The sequence below is a fragment of the Lutra lutra genome, chromosome 1 (genome assembly GCF_902655055.1).
Source record: "Lutra lutra chromosome 1, mLutLut1.2, whole genome shotgun sequence".
Taxonomy (NCBI): Eukaryota; Metazoa; Chordata; class Mammalia; order Carnivora; family Mustelidae; genus Lutra; species Lutra lutra.
Window position 1 is genome coordinate 120727373 of NC_062278.1, and position 17297 is coordinate 120744669.

Consider the following 17297-nt stretch of genomic DNA (forward strand, 5'->3'; position numbering starts at 1 on the left):
TTGTCATTCTGTTACTGATTACTAGTTTAGGTCCATTATGGTCACAGACTGCACTCTGTATTATTTTAATTCTTTTAAATTTGTTGAGGTTTGTTTTGTGGCTCAGGATATGGTGTATCTTGGTGAATATTCCATGGGTGCTTGAAAAGTTCCATGGGTATATTCTGCTGTCATTGGGTGGAGTATTCTATGTACAGTTGACATTTGAACCATGTGGGTTTGAATTGCGCTCGTCCGCTTAATGTGTGGATTTTTTTTACAGTACAGTACTTAAATGTGTTTTCCTTATGATTTTCTCTAACATTTTCTTCTAATTTTATATAAGAATGCAGTATATAATGTATATAGAATATGTGTTGATGGATTGTTTATATTATTGGTAAGGTTTCTGGTCAACAACTAGGCTTTAGTAGTGAAGTTTGGGGGGAGTCAAAAGTTATACATGGACTTTTGACTATATGAGGGAGTTGTTCAAGGATCAATTGTGTATCAGTTAGATTCTGTTGGTTGACTGTGTTATTAATATAGCCACTGTGCTTTTCTAAAAAAAGGTATTGTTACAGCTTTTTCATTCCTTCATTTTCAACATATGTTATCAGATTTCTTGCTAGGAACATACAGTTGGGCCATTTAAAAGAATCTGCTCTGCCAGTCTTCTGATTAGTTTGTTTAGGCTATTTGCATTTAAGGTAATTATTGATTGGTCACCACTTATGTCTGCTGGTTTTTATTTTTGTTTTTATTTTTGCTTTTCTCTGATTCTTGGATTTTGCTTCTCTTTTCTCGCTTTCCTGCAGACTACTGGAACATTCTTTAGGCTTCCCATCTTTTATAATGTGCAGAAGATTTATTTATAATGTTTTTGAGTCTCTTGGTATAGATTTTACCGTGGTTGTTGTAGTTATTTTACAGTATGCATATATGATTTATAATGATCTGCTGGTATCAACATTTTACAACTTCAACCAAAATGTGTTAACTTCATCTCTATTTTACCCTTTAGACCTTCTTAACTTTTACTTTTTATTTAATTTTTTAAAAAGATTTTATTTATTTATTTGAGAGAGAGAGAAGCAGAGAGAGGAGAGAATCAGGCTCCTCACTGAGCAGGGAGTCTGACGTGGGGCGTGGTCCCAGGACCCCAGGAACCTGACCTGAGCTGAAGGCAGGCAACTTAACCTGCTGATCCACCCAGGTGTCCCACCTTCTCAACTTTTTAAACATAATTGTCTTGGGTATGAAATAAAGTTGTCCTTTTTGTTTCAGTCATCAAGTATGACTTATAAAACTAATGGAAAGGATAATCTGTTGTGTATATCTGTATTTCTTTTCTTCCTGTTTGGAATGTTTTCTTCATCCAGTCTGTGTTATAAGTATGGCTGCTGGTGACACATTATTTTAGTTTTTCTTTTTTGGGGAATGCTTTTTTAAAAATGGCCCCTTTGTTTCTTCTGTGGTCTGAATGTATTTCCCTAAAATTCATATGCTGAAATCCTGCTGGGAGTTGGGGCCTTTGGGAGGTGATGAGGTCATGAGGGAGGAGCCCTCATGAATGGAATTAGTGCTGTTACAAAAGAAGCCAGAGAGGAGCTCTCTTGCCCTTTTCTGTCCTGTGAGGATACAAAGACAAGTCTGTTACCTGGAAGAGAGCCCTCACCCAACCATACCGACATCCTGATCTTGGACTTCTGGCCTCCAGAACTGTGAGAAATAAGTTTTTGTTGTGCATAAGCCACCCATTCTCTAGTATTTTGTTGTCATAGTTTGAATGGATTGTTAAATGGATGTTTAATAATCCCTAAAGAATAGTTTCATTGGATATAGAATTCTTGGTTGGCAGTATTCAAAAAATACTGTTGCCACTTTTCTTGGCCTCTTTGATTTCAGAGATCTGGTGTCATTTGAATTGTTCCATTATAAGTAGTATGTTGTTTCTGTGTGTTGCCTTCCCAGTTTTTTCTTTGTTTTTAATTTTGAACATTTAATTATGGTGTATCTTGGTGTAAATTTCTTTGTGTTTATCCTGTCTTGGGTTTGCTCAGTTTTTTTTTTGGATCTGTAAGTTTGTATTTGCCGCATTTGATCAGTTTTAAGCCATCATTTTTTCAGATACTCTTTTCAGCACCTCCCCTTTCTTTCTGCGACTCTAGTGATATGAACGTTGGATCTTTTGTTATTGGTCTACAGTTGCCCCAGACTTAATTTGTTTGTATTGAGTTTATCCGGTGAGTTCAAATTTTTGTTACTGTATTTTTTTAGCTGTATAATTTTCTTTTGCTTCTTTTTTTTTTTTTAAATAAATTCTGTGTCTTTGCTGAGATTTTCCATTTTCTCACTTGTTTTGGGAATATTTATAATTGATTGCTGATACATTTTTATTATGGTTTTTAAAAATCCTTGTCAGATAATTCCAGTGTCTAATTCATTTCTGCATTGGCCTTGGTTGATGATCTTTCCTCACTCATGTTGTTACTTCTTGAGTCTTTTCTATTTTATCTATTAGGAGTCTCTGGGCTCTATTTACATTTTTATTTTAGTAGACCCTATTTAGATTTAGCATACAGATTTGGGCCCACTTTTGTAAGCTGTGTTTCCATTGGCAATTTAATTTTCAGAGTCTTTGTGGTCACCTAATTTATCTGATGCTGTTGGGCTCCCATTCAGCCCTTGTTTTTGCTGCCTGGGGGAGCAAAAGTGTTTTCCCCATGCTGGGCTTCTGGATATTGCAAGATGGAAGGAGTGAATTGTGGTAAGATCCTCCTCCTGTTCATCCCATGCCTCCCCATTCTTCTCTCTGTCCTGCAGTCTCTGGGTGAGAGAGCAGAGGCTTGGCCCAAACTGAGTTGCTTGCTCTGGTTGGGTTCCTCAGTTTTGCCTACTTGTCTCTATCTCTGGGCAGAAAACAGTCTCAGGCCAAGTGGGTAAGGAAGAATTTCTTCCCCTGGTCATTGTTATTGGCTGGACTTCCAGTTGGATTTCCCCCTTTATTGTAGAGGTACTCCAGTTTAATTTGGGGGAAGAATGTGACTTTCTGGTCTGCCTTCTGTTGCTAAGTTGGTGCTTGGGAAATGACAGTCTGGGTTGCCTTTTTCTCTTGGGTATGGGGACTCAGCTCTTTTGTTTCTTGTCTTCTGGTCCCAGACTGGTTCACTGCCTTCTTACCATTTTCTCAGTTTCCCTCTGGTTGTCTCTTGTATTATTTCTATGGCTTATAATTGTGCTTAGTGAGGAGGAGCAGAGGAAAACAGATCTGTGCCATCTTGTCTAGACAGGGAGTTCAGATTCCTTAATTTTTGTGAACCTACATGATCTCCAGTCAGGTTATATTAGCTCTGAAAATAATAGTATATGGATATATGCTTTGTGAAGTTTTAAGCACTATATAAATGCTTGCTTTGGTTATAAATCAGAATAACAGACACCTAAGTTTTTGGGAAGTCAGTCCTAACCAGTTCAAGAGGGTGCCAGAGAATAGATACAGGCTATTTTACTAGGCATCTGTCACATAAACAGAATTTTGTTATGTAGATAATTAAAATGAGGTTATAAATTCTGAGTATTTTTTCAAAGATCTGTTTGTTTAATAAATTATTTGTACTTAAGATGTTTAATAATTCCAGTAGTACATTGTAGCATTTTAATATTAATATTTTCAGAACAAAATGAAAATCTTGTATTATGAGGCCAATTTAATCTGTTTCTAATTCATGGATTGAAAAGAGCAGATAAAATGTCCTGTCCTGCCTTTACAGTTCCTAATTTTCTAATTGAGAATAAATTGGCCTAAATAAGAAAACATCATTCTACGTTAGTAGAAGCTCCTGTTTCTGAATGAGTTGACTTGCTAAATCGACTTCTCCTATTTAGAAGAACAGTCTCACAAACATACTTCATAAATTGTTAAAACTTGATATAGTTACTGCAGTTATGTTCACTGGGCTCCTTTGCAGCCACTTTTTGAGGTATTCTCTGAATGACTCTGATAGCAAATCTCAGTTTGCTAATCAGATTAAAAACCATTTGTTTTATGTGTAGGCATAACTCTACATTGTACTGGTGTCTGGTGTAACTCTGGGCATGCATGCTTTCTAGATAGGAGATAAGAATGATTGACTGTGTGATTGAATAAGACGGAAATTTCAAAAGATGAACTGGCTTTTTGTGGACCATTTGCATGTTTTTAAATGAGAGTTAATTATATTCCATATGAGAAGTAATAATTCCAGTTTCATCTTATCTTTGGTTTTTAATAATATTTTAATATTGTTTTTGTTCACAAAGAATTGACACTTTAAAAAATCAATGTAAATAAACTAATTTTTAAATGAGTATTATAATTTTTTAGGGTTTCCTTGGTTATTATTGGGTTAATTTTTGTGTTACGAAAATTATGGTTATTTAATTTTCTTTACTTACGTGATAACTGTCATAGATAGCATTTTAATTTAAAATTTTATGCTCATTGATATTATTATACTTCAAATATATAAATATATATATATAATTTTTTTCTTACTCCCAGGACATTGTTAAGAGTAGCATTAAATATATTTTTAACTTGGGAAAGACTTGTGTACTTAACCCCTTGAACCTCAGAGATAAACAATAATACCTGCCTAGGTAATTGCAGGGGTCAGGTGAAATGTGACAAGTGAGAGCAGTTTGTATACCACGAAGTACTTTATCAGAGTATGCTTGTTTCATCTTTGAAGACATCATTTGAAAATTTGCTTGTGTGATCTTGATGATCATAGTATAAATGTTATTTACAAATGTGTATTCAGTAAAAAGTTATGTACAAGTAAAAGTAAAACAGCTTTCCTTTTGAGTTTATTGGTTTACTAATCTTTTTTTTAAGAGAGAGAAAGAGAATGCACGTGCACATGCAGGAGGCGGAGGGGCAGAGTTGGGGAGAGAGAGAATCCCAAGCAGGCTCCACGCCCAGCATGGAACCTAACACAGTGCTGGATCTCATGATCCTGAGATCACAACCAAAGCCAAAACCAAGTTGGATGCTTAACCAGCTGAGAGTGGTTTACCAATCTTAAAAATGAATTTCTATTATTAAATTGGGGAAGGATTAAATAGTTAGTTGCTTGATAGTTTGTCATGGTTTTTGGGAGGTGTCTCTCCTTAACAGGTAACTTAGATTGCAAGGTTAGTCCTGCCTCTTTAGTGGCTAAGAGTCTAAGGAGTTTATAAAAATGCTTGTGGTAGACAATTGGTTTCTTGTTTGACAAACGTTTGTTTTTTAGGTGATTTGAAAAGGTCAAGGGCAAATGGAAATTTTCAGTTCGTGGTTTTATTTCAGTCACTTTGGTCAGTTTTCTTTTAAGAATTTGATTACTCCTTGTAGGATTTTCATTTTCAGCTGAGTGGATTAGCTACATTAATTGAAAAGGTTATAAGATTTTGGCCTGATTTTTGTTGAGAGTAGAAATGGCAGGTGGTTCTAGAAAGACTTGGGCAGGGTAATTTCTGGGGTGGTTGGTTTGAATTTTTTGGGCTCTCATTTCTGCTTGGGAAAGATCTGGTCATGAAAAATACACTGTTGGACTGTCATTCATATAGAGTTCTAATAACTTTAATTTTTATTGCAGCTAGTGTAAATTAAAGAAACAGATATCTGTGCTTTGTTACTGTTTAGAAGTTCCAACCATATTTATAAAAATCTTTTGCCTGGAACACGCCCCCACCCTCTTTTAAACATTCAGAAAACATCATTAAATCACAAAAATAAGAACTAATGTAATCCTAGAACTTGACTCACCTTAAAATGCGATGTAGGTAAAAGATGCTAAAGGACTTTAAAAGATACTAAAGTATTTTTTTGTTTCAGATTCTTATACCATATATGCTGTTACATATTCTTTTATTGCTTTGTGCTTTTCTTGATTACATTTAAAGAGCAAGAGGTAGTAGCCTTTTTATTTGGTAGTACTTAGGGAAACATCAATAGTTGAAATTTTGTAAGCATTACACATTTTGGTGAAATTAAAAATGAGGGTTTTAAAAAAAATTTTTTTAAATAAAGATTTTATTTATGTATTTGACAAAGATCACAAGTAGGCAGAGAGGCAGGCAAAAGGGGAGGGGGAAGCAGGCTCCCTGCTGAGCAGAGGGCCCAATGTGGGGCTCAATCCCAGGACCCTGAGATCGTGACCTGGACTGAAGGCAGAGGCTTAACCCACTGAGCCACCCAGGCGCCCCTAAAAATGAGGTTTTTAAGAGATAATTAACCAAGAACTATGGTTTTTCTCAATTAGCTTTTCTAGAATGGTTGTATTTGGAAGTAACATTAAGGTGCATAATATATAGTAAAATACTTATGAAACAGCTAAGTTTTGATTAGATTGTCTCAGAAATTAATATAGACAGTTCTTGGGGTTTCCTCTCATCTGGATTTTGATCATAAATTCATAAAACCTCATCTTTTGCAATCTTACTTTTCTAGGCAAAGATGACAGTTGAAACAGTATGCTAGGCTGAAATACACCGAGCAAACCACATACAGATACACTTTGAAAATATTTAATGAGATAGAAGTTGCCTAGGTTTGTAGAATTAAACATTGAGCATGTGAAATATTTGAAAAAACTAAAGTTTCTTCTGATCTATTGTAAAGTGCATGCCGTTTTTGTAGCTTTTCTAACAGTTCTTTTGAAATTCTTTATTAGCACTCTTTTAAAACAAAGGAAATTAGGTAGGATTAAAATGGTTCTTTACATTGCTAAGAATGATTTTCTGTTTGATACAATGTTTCATAAAGCTTATAGTAAACTCATCAGTAGATTGAATCTATTTTTAAGACCTCTAAGACTTTTTAATAATTTTTTTTAAGGTTTTATTTATTCATTTAACAGAGAGGGAGAGAGCAGTCAGAGTGGGAGGGAGGAGCAAGCTCTCTGTTGAGCCGGTATCCTGGGATCATGGCCTGAGCCGAAGGCAGCCGCTTAATGAACTGAGCCACCCAGGCGTCCCCTGACCTCTTAAAACTTTTTAGGGGAATTTACCAATCTGAAGGGTAATATTGCCAAAACCTCACTAGGCTGGTTTTGGTATCAGGTTTTACTGTTTCATTAGGTTAATGTGACTTTTCTAGAAGCTTTAGTTTTGTTATCTGTGATTCCATAGTTGAGATAGTGTTGTGTGGTGATTAAGCTTCTGAAGTTTTATTTCTCTGTTGGAGTTAAGCTTTATATAATAATTTAAAAACTATTAAATATCTACTATGGGCAAGGCACTGTTTTAGGCACTTAAGATGTATCATTGAGCAAAATAAAATTCCTGCCCTTGTGGAGTTTATAGTTGGGAGTAGAAAAATGATAAAAGATCATGAACAGATTACATAGTATGTTGAGAGGTGGTAACTATTATGCAAAATGTGTAACAGATTAAAGTGGGATTGGGTGAGTGTATGTGGGGGCAGGTTACAATTTTAAATTGTATGGCAGGAAAATGCCTCTTAATTAAGATGATAATTGAGCAAAGATTTGAAGTAGGTAAAGGATTTACTTAGGAGTATCTTTGGGAGGAAATGTACCAGGCCTAGAACAGCCAGTACCATATGCCTGGAGACAGTAGCATGCTAGAAGATCTAGGGAGATAAGGAGGTCTGGCTAGTGAGGCTCAAGTGGAGTGAGCAGGGGGAGAATATGGAAGATGAGGTCTGAAAGGTGGTGGTGGTGGTGCTGGTGCTGGTGGTTGTGGTGGGGGGGAGCATAGCACAACAGATAGTAGAGGGCCTTGCAGCCCATTATAAGGACTTTGGTTTTGCCACTTACTAGTTTTATAACCTTTGGTAAGTTACTTAACCCTCTCTCGGAAACTGAGTAATCATAGTTCCAATCTCCTAAATTGGTTGTTTGGATTAAGTGAGTTAACTACAAAGTCCTAGGAAGTATATATTCATTGCATTTTTTTAAAGATTTTATTTATTTATTTGACAGAGAAATCTCAAGTAGGCAGAGAGGCAGGCAGAGAGAGAGGGGGAAGCAGGCTCCCCGCTGAGCAGAGAGTCCAATAAGGGCCTCGATCCCAGGACCCTGAGATCATGACCTGAGCTGAAGGCAGAGGCTTAACCCACTGAGCCACCCAGGCGCCCCGTTCATTGCATTTTTAAATGTGGAATCAACATTAAAAGATTACTTCCTTTTCATTTAGTAGCAAAGGAAGGATTGATTGCTTTGCCTTTTTTTTTTTTTAAGATTTTTAATATTTATTTATTTACTTACTTATTTAGAGAGCTTGAGTGAGAAGGGGCAGAGTGAGAGGAGAGAGATTCAAGGAGACTCCATGATGAGTGTGGAGCCCAGTGCAGGGCTCGATCCCACCACCCTGAGATTATGACCTGAGCCAAAATCAAGAATTGAATGCTTAACCGACTGAGCCACCCAGCAGCCTGTGATTGTTCTCTGCTTTGATTTTTTCTATAATAAATTGCTTCAACTTTAGTTATAGCCCTTATTACATTATGTTATTATTATAGATCTTATTTGTTATGTGTGTACTTGCCATCTTTGCTAAATTATTAACCCCTGTGGGCAGAGGCCATGGTATTTTATGCATGTCTTAGGAATCTTAGGTAGCATGTTGTATATGCATATCACGTGGTCAGAATGTTGACTCAGTTAATGACAAAAATGTTGGCTTAATGAATCAGCCCACCTGCACACACGCGCGTGTCTGTGTGTGTGTGAATATTGCCAGTCTTTCAAAACTGAATAATGAAGGGCAATAGCTAATGGTCCCAGCAAAATATTTCATTTATTTTCTTTCTGTACCATAGTTATTAAAATTGGTAATGGTAGAAAATCACCTTAATTATTAAATAAGTGTGAGGGTTCATACTATGTAAAATTAGAATTCCATATTTACAGCATAGTATGGATCTAGTAACATCCTGCTATCTTTGGTTAAAGATAAATATCTTGATTTGACAGCAAAGTGTAATACTCCTGCCTTAAAAACATGTTTTTTAGTCTTAATTTCACTGTTTACATCTGCACAAGTGGTATTATGAGGAAATATTTAGCCAGCAAAACCTTAAATCAGAGGAATTGCAAAGAAGGAGTATTCACTAACTCCTGATGTGAGGGAGTGAAGCAGGAAAAGAGGAAGATCGTAACTGACCTTTAGGTGGTTGTCCAAGTAACTTGATACCTCTTTTTATACTTACAGGGTCTTAGTTTCCAGCTTGGTAGGTTCTTTACTTCTCATTTTTGGGGGAGAGAAGTGGGAGAGAAAGAGAAAAGATAGAGACTTGGAAGGAAAAGTGAAATTGGGGGGCGCCTGGGTGGCTCAGTGGGTTAAGCTGCTGCCTTCGGCTCAGGTCATGATCTCGGAGTCCTGGGATCGAGCCCCACATCGGGCTTTCTGCTCAGCAGGGAGCCTGCTTCCTCCTCTCTCTCTGCCTGCCTCTCTGCTTACTTGTGATTTCTCTCTGTCAAATAAATAAATAAAATCTTTAAAAAAAAAAAAAAGTGAAATTGGTAGATGATGCTCCATGAATTGAGGGTTCCAGAGACAGAGGCTTTGTGACAGGTGAGTTAGAGGAAATTGTGTTTCCATGGTAGAGGAAAGGTTGTGATGGAAATGATATTCCAGAATTTCTGTTTACAGATTTAGACCTTGAGGTTATATTATTCTGTGCATGCGAATGTGCCTATGTGTGTGTGGGGGGGGGCTGCATGTTTCCTTTTCCTTCTTGCGTTACTGTTCTATTTTTTGTTTCATTCTCTTTTAACATGTCTAGTTATATTCTTTGATGTGTGAGAGCCTTAATTTAGAGCTTTCAATAAAAAGTGATGCAAGAAGATGAGTAGGCTTTTTGTGAAAATGTTTTCAACAGAATATTAACATTTCGAAAACATTTGTCCAGCCTGTAGATTTTACCATATTCTGTGATGGCATATGTAATAATGTCTTGATTATGAAGTAAATATACCCAATCAACTTTGAAAAAGACTCATAATGTAATACTAAAATATATAATTTGAAGGCATTTTTATTTCCTGTATATAGACTTTGCTGTGCTTTTTCTGTTCAGCGTTCCAGTATTCCTATAGCTTTAGAAATTCTAAAAGTTGAACACAGCTATGTGTTCTTCACATAGACTAGTGAATAGCAGTGTAGTGCAAATACAGTGTTGCTCTATTTGTTTATAATAGTGTCTACCACAGTAGTATAGTTTTATGGCAAATACATATTAAAAAATTGTTCTACATAATTGAGAAGGTAGCATATATGCTCTTCTGAATTCTTCGAGACAAAACTCTGAGGCAGGCAATCAAGAGCTTAGCAGTTTAAAATAGAGTTTTTAGTTTGTAACTATTTTAGCAACAAAGCTACTGACTGGCTGAAGGACTAGAAAGTGCGGTAGTGTTTGTGATGCCTTGATAAAATTATATAAGTAACTTTGAATTAATATATTGGTTATTTTCTAAAGTTTTAAAGTTACTTGTTTTGCTTTTCATTTATAGCTATTTATGATATTTATTGAACCCTAAAAATGTGTGAGGGCAGCTATATAAATGCTTTATTATTTCTGAATAAAAAATTATATTTGGCTTATTCTTTGTTCCTAATAAAATTTCAGCTTTCAGTCTTCATTACCTCCATTTCATATGCCAGGAAAAGAAATACTACAGTTACATAAATTGTATATGTCTAATATCAATGCAATATCAACACAGAGTATTAACTTTCCTTATTAGTCTCTGTTAAAAGGTTTAGTATAGCATAACATTTAAAAATATGTATAGTCTGGGCGCCTGGGTGGCTCAGTGGATTAAAACCTCTGCCTTCAGATCAGGTCATGATCTCGGTCCTGGGATCGAGTCCCGCATCGGGCTCTCTGCTCAGCAGGTAGCCTGCTTCCTCCTCTCTCTCTGCCTGCCTCTCTGCCTACTTGTAAAATAAATAAAATATTTAAAAAAATATGTATAGTGTACTTTAGTATTATTAAATACCTTTGCCTTGAATTTTTTAAATAAATACTTAATGTTTTTGTATTTTTAAAAAGTATATTAATGTAGTTGGACTTTTGAGCTGAGGGAAATGTTACTTTGGGGTTTCAGCAGGAAATGATATTCTTTGAATGATGGAGAATATCAACATAAGATTTTAATGAAACACATTTTGTGTTTATTTTTTATTTTTAAAATATTTTATTTTAGGGGTGCCTGGGTGGCTCAGTGGGTTAAAGCCTCAGCCTTCGGCTCAGGTCATGATCCCAGGGTCCTGGGATCGAGCCCCGCATCGGGCTCTCTTCTCCACGGGGAGCCTGCTTCCTCCTCTCTCTCTCTCTGCCTGCCTCTCTGCCTGCTTGTGATCTCTGTCTGTCAAATAAATAAATAAAATCTTAAAAAAAAAAAAGATTTTAGAGAGAGAAAGAGCATGCATAAGCGGGGAGGAGGGGCAAAGGAAAAGGAGAGAGAGAATCTCAGGCAGAGTCCCTGGGAACCTGCCGCAAGTCTCAGTCCCAGGACCCCGAGGTCATGACCTCAGTCAAAATCAAGATTCAGATGTTTAAACCATTGAGCCACCAAGTTGCCCCTACTTTCTTTGTTTAAGTTATTTAAGATAATTCTGGGTTATTGCCAAGATTTTAAAGAAATCTTAATCCTCAACTAGAAATTAAATTAGAAGAAGTCCATTTTGTGTCTCCTCATTTCCTTGGGATAGCATTTACTACTAATTTTATTTAATCCAACAGTTTCTACCATGAAGAGAATGTTGTTAGATTTGGCATATTTAGATACCACTATTTTACTTGACTTTAAGAATATGTCTGATCCTGGTTCTTCTGAGGGATAACCTGTATTTTTATACTATTATAAGGTAGAGGGGAGAAATTGGGAGCTTGGAAATTGAGCCAAATAGTCTGGTGGGATGGAAATTTGTTTGACATATTTTATAGGTAATCCAACACTGTTTTACTCAGTCTTTAATTTTTACCTGTGATAGATGTCCATGCGCTTGGTATGAACTGCACTGATAAACTAATCACAACTGTTGGATAGTACTTTGTATCTATTGGATGATCCCTTTTCCTTTTATACCCACTTAAATATAAGCATGAATTATGTATGTATATATGGTATTGCTATATAGAGATAATGAATATCTACATTGAAAGAGTTAAATTTATTAGTTTTATAGGATGTGGGTCATTATCTTTTCTCACTTAGCTGTATTACTTGTATGTCTCTTTTAGGCCCCAGTTCCCTTATTTTAGGAAGATAGATGATTTTCTCCTTTCTTTTTGGCTTAAGTTAGTACATATGTTAGGCCTATGCTTTTATCCTTCAAACTAGTGAAAGAAAAATATTTAACAGTTTTCAGGGTATTTACGTATCTGTCAATGGCACATAGTCTGGTGTCAGTTGTTAATGATCATAGAAATTCTAAAGTTTTTCATAAATTTTGTTTTGAGAATTCTTTTAAAATGAGGATGTGAAAATAATATAGTGGCCATATTTTAAGATTTCCTTCTTTTTCCATATTTTCTGGTAATTGTCATGTTCAGCATTTCTCATTCCTTATCTAGGTTTATTACAAGAGTATATACACTTAGGCAGTAGAGAATGTTATAAGGTTTAAAAAAAAAGAAAAGGTTCTCTCCATTCCTATTTGTGGTTAACATTTGTGTGTATGTGTGTATTCTGTCAGACATTTCCTATATATATTCAGACTTTTATATGTATACCTGTATTTACATATTTTTTACACAAATGAGATCACACCATACATATTATTCAGCAACATGTCTTTTTGTTAACTTCTATATTTTTGCATATCATTCCTTCTAATTTCATTCTGTTTATGTTTAGTATTACAATATTTGGATATACCATAATTATATTAACTACTAACTTATTTATGTATATTTACATTTTTAGTTTTTTTTGCTATAATAAGTGTTAATATGGTGAATAATCTTGGGCATATCTTTGCATGTATTTTAAAATATTTCTGCAGTATGAGGGGCTCCTGGGTGGGTCAGTTGGGTAAGCGTCTGACTGGTTGATTCTGGCTCCGATCATGATCTCAGGGTCATGAGATCAACCCTGTATCAGGCTCCACATGTGGAATCTGCTCAAGAGTCTCTCCCTCTCACTCTGCCCTTCCCCCGCCAATTCCTGTGTTTGCATGAGCTCTCAAAAACAAAACAAAACAAAACAAAACAGATCTGCAGTATAAATTCCTACGGGAAAAATTGCTTGGCCTGAGTGTCTACATTTGATAATTAAGTAGATGAATTGCCTCACTGAAAGATTATCCCAGTATCGGTAGTCTAGGATAATGGGAGTCTCTATCTCTGTGACAACACTAGTGAGTGTCAAACTTTTTAATACTTGTCAGTATTTTGTTGTTTAGTATTGCTTTCCAAAATTTCATTATGAGTGAGCCTGAGCATCTTCCCATCATTATTGGCCATATATATATTTTCAGTGATCTCTTTGGTCATATGCTGAGCCCTTACCCATTTGTTAGGCAAATTATTTTCACGGAATTTTTTTTTTCTTATCCTTAGATTTTGTTTTTGCCTTTATAGAAGTTTTAATTTTTAGGATTGAATTTAGTGATCTTTTCCTTTATGGCTGGTGGTGGGGGGTTTCTGTGTAAAGTTTAAAAGCTCTTCATCCTTGGTTATAGGACTCACTTTTTTCTCTCTCTTGTCATGTCTCTGAATGACATGAATCCCTGGTTTGTCATAGTTTGACATTATTATTTTCTTTCTTAGTAACCCATAAAATAGCTGTGTATCTTAAGATTGGTAGTTTTAGATTCAGTGAACTATGGTACTTGAAAAAGAATTATACAGGTTTTCTTTTTTTTTTTTTTTAAGATTTTATTTATTTATTTGACACACAGAGAGAGATCACAAGTAGGCAGAGAGGCAGGCAGAGAGAGAGGAGGAAGCAGGCTCCCTGCGGAGCAGAGAGCCCGATGCGGGGCTCGATCCCAGGACCCTGAGATCATGACCTGAGCCGAAGGCAGAGGCTTTAACCCACTGAGCCACCCAGGCGCCCCTATACAGGTTTTCTATTACTGTTTATGGTTTAAATTGCTGAAAATCTTGATGTATGTTGAATATATTTGGTATAAACAATAGATGTAGAGCTCTAGCTTTAGTTTTTTTTCCAGCTGGCTAGCTGGTTGACCCCATTCCAGTTATTGAATGGTGCATTTCTTTTTTATGTATTTGAAATACCACATTTATCATATACTGAATTTCCATGTTTTTGAAGGGCATCTGTCTGAAATAATTTCTGTTCAGTTCGTCTACTTGCCTCTTTGTATACTGAGAGTGTTAAGAGAATTCAGTAATGGAACTGGTTATATAATTAATATATACAAACAATTTTTTATACAAACAATAGGCCTTAGAACTAATATTATGGAAGAAAAAGTATACATTGACAATAACAAAAATATAAAATGCCTGGGAGTGGGCTACTTGAAGAAAATTTTGAAACTCTACTAAGGGATAAAGGAGATTTCAATCAATTCAGATTTTTGGTAGGAAGCTGTGATACAAAGCTGTCATTTCACTATAAAAATCGATTTTTGTTTATTGATTTAATATTTTATGATATTTCTGAACGTACTTCTTGTGACCTTGCTGAACATGCTTATTAGTTTTCTTCCCGTCTTAGTTTGTTGAGAGTTTTTATTACGAATAGGTGTTGAATTTTGTCAGATGCTTTTTTTCTGTGTCTCTTGAGATAACCATGTGGTTTTTGTCCTGTATTCTCATAATATAGTGTATTACCTTAATTGATTTTCAGATGTTAAACCACCTTTGCGTTCATGGGATATATCCTACGTGGTCATGGTGTATAGGCCTTTTTATATGTTGCTAGATTCAGTTGGCTAATATTTTGTAAGGATTTTTGTATCTAATTTTATAATTGTAGACACTGAGTAGTTTTTATGTGATGTCTTTGAATTTGGTTTCAGGGTAACTCTGGCTTCATGGATTGAGTTGCAGAATGTACTATTGTCTTCTGTTTTGTGAAGGAGATTGTGAAGGATTGGTATTTCTTCTTTAAATATTTGATGAAATTCACCAGTGAAGCTATTTAGGCCTGTTCTTTCCTTTGTGAGAAATTTAAAAATACTAATTCAGTTTCTTTATTTGTTATATTCAGATTTTTCTGTTTCCGCTATAGTCTTTTTAGGAATTTGTCCATTTTATAAAAGTTCTGTAATTTCTTGGCTTAAATTTGTTAGAATATTCCTTCCTTTATAATTCTTCAAAATTTTTTGAGGTATAATTAACATAATTTTTATTAGTTTCAATTGTAGAACTCTTCATTTTTGTGGGGTCTGTGTTACCATCCCCTCACTCATTCCTGGTTTTTGGTAATTTCTCTTTTTTCTCTCTGTTCTTAGTTTGCCTAGAAGCTTGTTAATTTTGTTGATCTTTTTAAAAGAACCAAGTTTTTCTCTAATTTTGTTTTGTATTTCATTAATTTCTGCTCTGATCTTATTCCCTTTTGTCTGGTTACTTTAGGGTTTGGATTGTTCTTTTTCTATTTTGTTAAGTGGAGGCTTTTGTTACTGATTTGAGAACCATTTCCCCCCCCCAGATATATAAAGATATAAGCTTTCTTCTAAGTACTGTTTTAGCTGCATTTATGTTATTTATTATTTATTTTTTTTCAAAGATTTTATTTATTTGACAGAGAGACAGCGAGAGAGGGAAAGCAGGCAGGGGCAGTGGGAGAGGGAGAAGCAGGATTCCCACTGAGCAGGGAGCCCAGTGTGGGACTTGATCCCCAGGACCCTGGTATCATGACCTGAGCCAAAGGCAGGTGCTTAATGGCCGAGCTCCCTATTGGCCCCCATGCTTATTTCTTTAAAGATCTTGAGAGAAGAAATGAGAAAAATATATTTATAGAGTCCTTTAGTTTAACCCATATATTTTCTGTTTCTGGTGCTCTTCTTTTTTCCTGTGTATTTGAATCTGTTGTCTTTTCCTGAAAGCTGATAGCCTGATGGACTTCCTTTAGTATTTCTTGTTAGGTAGGTTTGCTAGCAAAAAAATCTCTAAGCCTTTTTTTGTCTGAGATAACTCTTTATTATTTTTTCATTCTTGGAGGATAATTCTTTTGCCTTCTTGGTTGACAGCTTCTATCAGCACTTTGAATATGTCATTCCGCTGTCTTCTGGCCTCTGTTGTTTCTGATTGAAAGTCAGCTGTTAATCCTGTTGGTTCCCTGCACATGCTGAGTGATTTTTCTCTTTGTGTTGCTTTCACCAGTTTGACTATTATATGTGTAAGTGTGGGCCTTTTTGTATTTATCCTACTTGAGAGTCATTGAACTCCTAAGACCTGTAGATTTGATTTCTTTTTAACTAAAATAAAATTGGGAAGTTTTGGCAAGTATTTTATTAAAAATTTGTTCCCCCTGCCCTTTTGGTCCTATCCTTCTGGGACTCCAGAAGTGTTAATAAGTTAGCCTCCAAGGCTCTGTTCAATTTTCTTCAACTTATTTTCTCTCTGTTCTTTAGACTGGATAATTTCAGTAGATAGTCTTTAAGGTCATAGGTTTTTCTGCCGTTTTAAATCTGTCATTGAGCCCTTCTAGTAAATATTTTGTTTTAGTTACTATGCTCTGCAATTGCAGAGTTTCCACTGTGCTTCTTTTATGTAATTTCTGTATACATTTATTAAGAATCTCTTATTGATTATTTTCATAACTAAAAAATTTAAATATGTGTTCTTTTCACATATCTGTAATAAACGTTTTGAAATCTTGTTTGCTTAAACCAATATCTGGGGATACTCTAGAAACTGTAGTGACTGCTATTTTTTGTTATATTTAGGTCACATTTTTCATTTTTTTGTAATCTTGTAATTTATTGTTGCAAACTAAGCCTTTATTTTAGGGAAGGAGATAGGGAGAGAGAGCACAAGTAGGAGGAGGAGCAGAGGGAGAGGGACAATCAGACTCTGCTCTAAGCATGGAGCCCAATGTGGGTCTTGATCTGATGACCTTGAGATCATGACCTGAGCTGAAATCAAGAGTCAGTGCTTAACCCACTGAGCTACCCAGATGCCCCAGGAATCTAATATTTTTAATGACTTTGGTAGTAAATTCCATAAACTCTTGAGTCTGTTGCTATGCTTAGAAATACTGTCAGACAGGTTGGTTGTGTATAGCTAGTGTTCTTCATTTTTATTTTTTGTTTTTTTTGGGTATGGCATACTGTCTTCCTGTGATTAATGGTTGATTGTACTCATCTTACTGTTAGCATTTCCTGTCAAAGATGACCTGGCTGAT

General features: G+C 35.5%; 1 protein-coding gene across 6 annotated transcripts in view; it reads left to right on the forward strand.

Annotated features, from left to right (window-relative positions):
• ZNF148 (zinc finger protein 148) overlaps positions 1-17297 on the forward strand; it is a 124240-nt gene that overhangs the window by 21411 nt on the left and 85532 nt on the right. The window contains exon 1 of one of the 6 annotated variants that reach the window (XM_047734805.1): positions 9525-9543. The exons of 4 other annotated variants lie outside the window; for them this stretch is intronic. The gene's annotated coding sequence lies outside the window, so the exon portion shown is untranslated. Of the gene's footprint in view, positions 1-9524; positions 9544-14967; positions 15110-17297 lie in introns of those variants that run through there. One more of the 6 variants, XM_047734789.1, reaches the window with a different exon arrangement.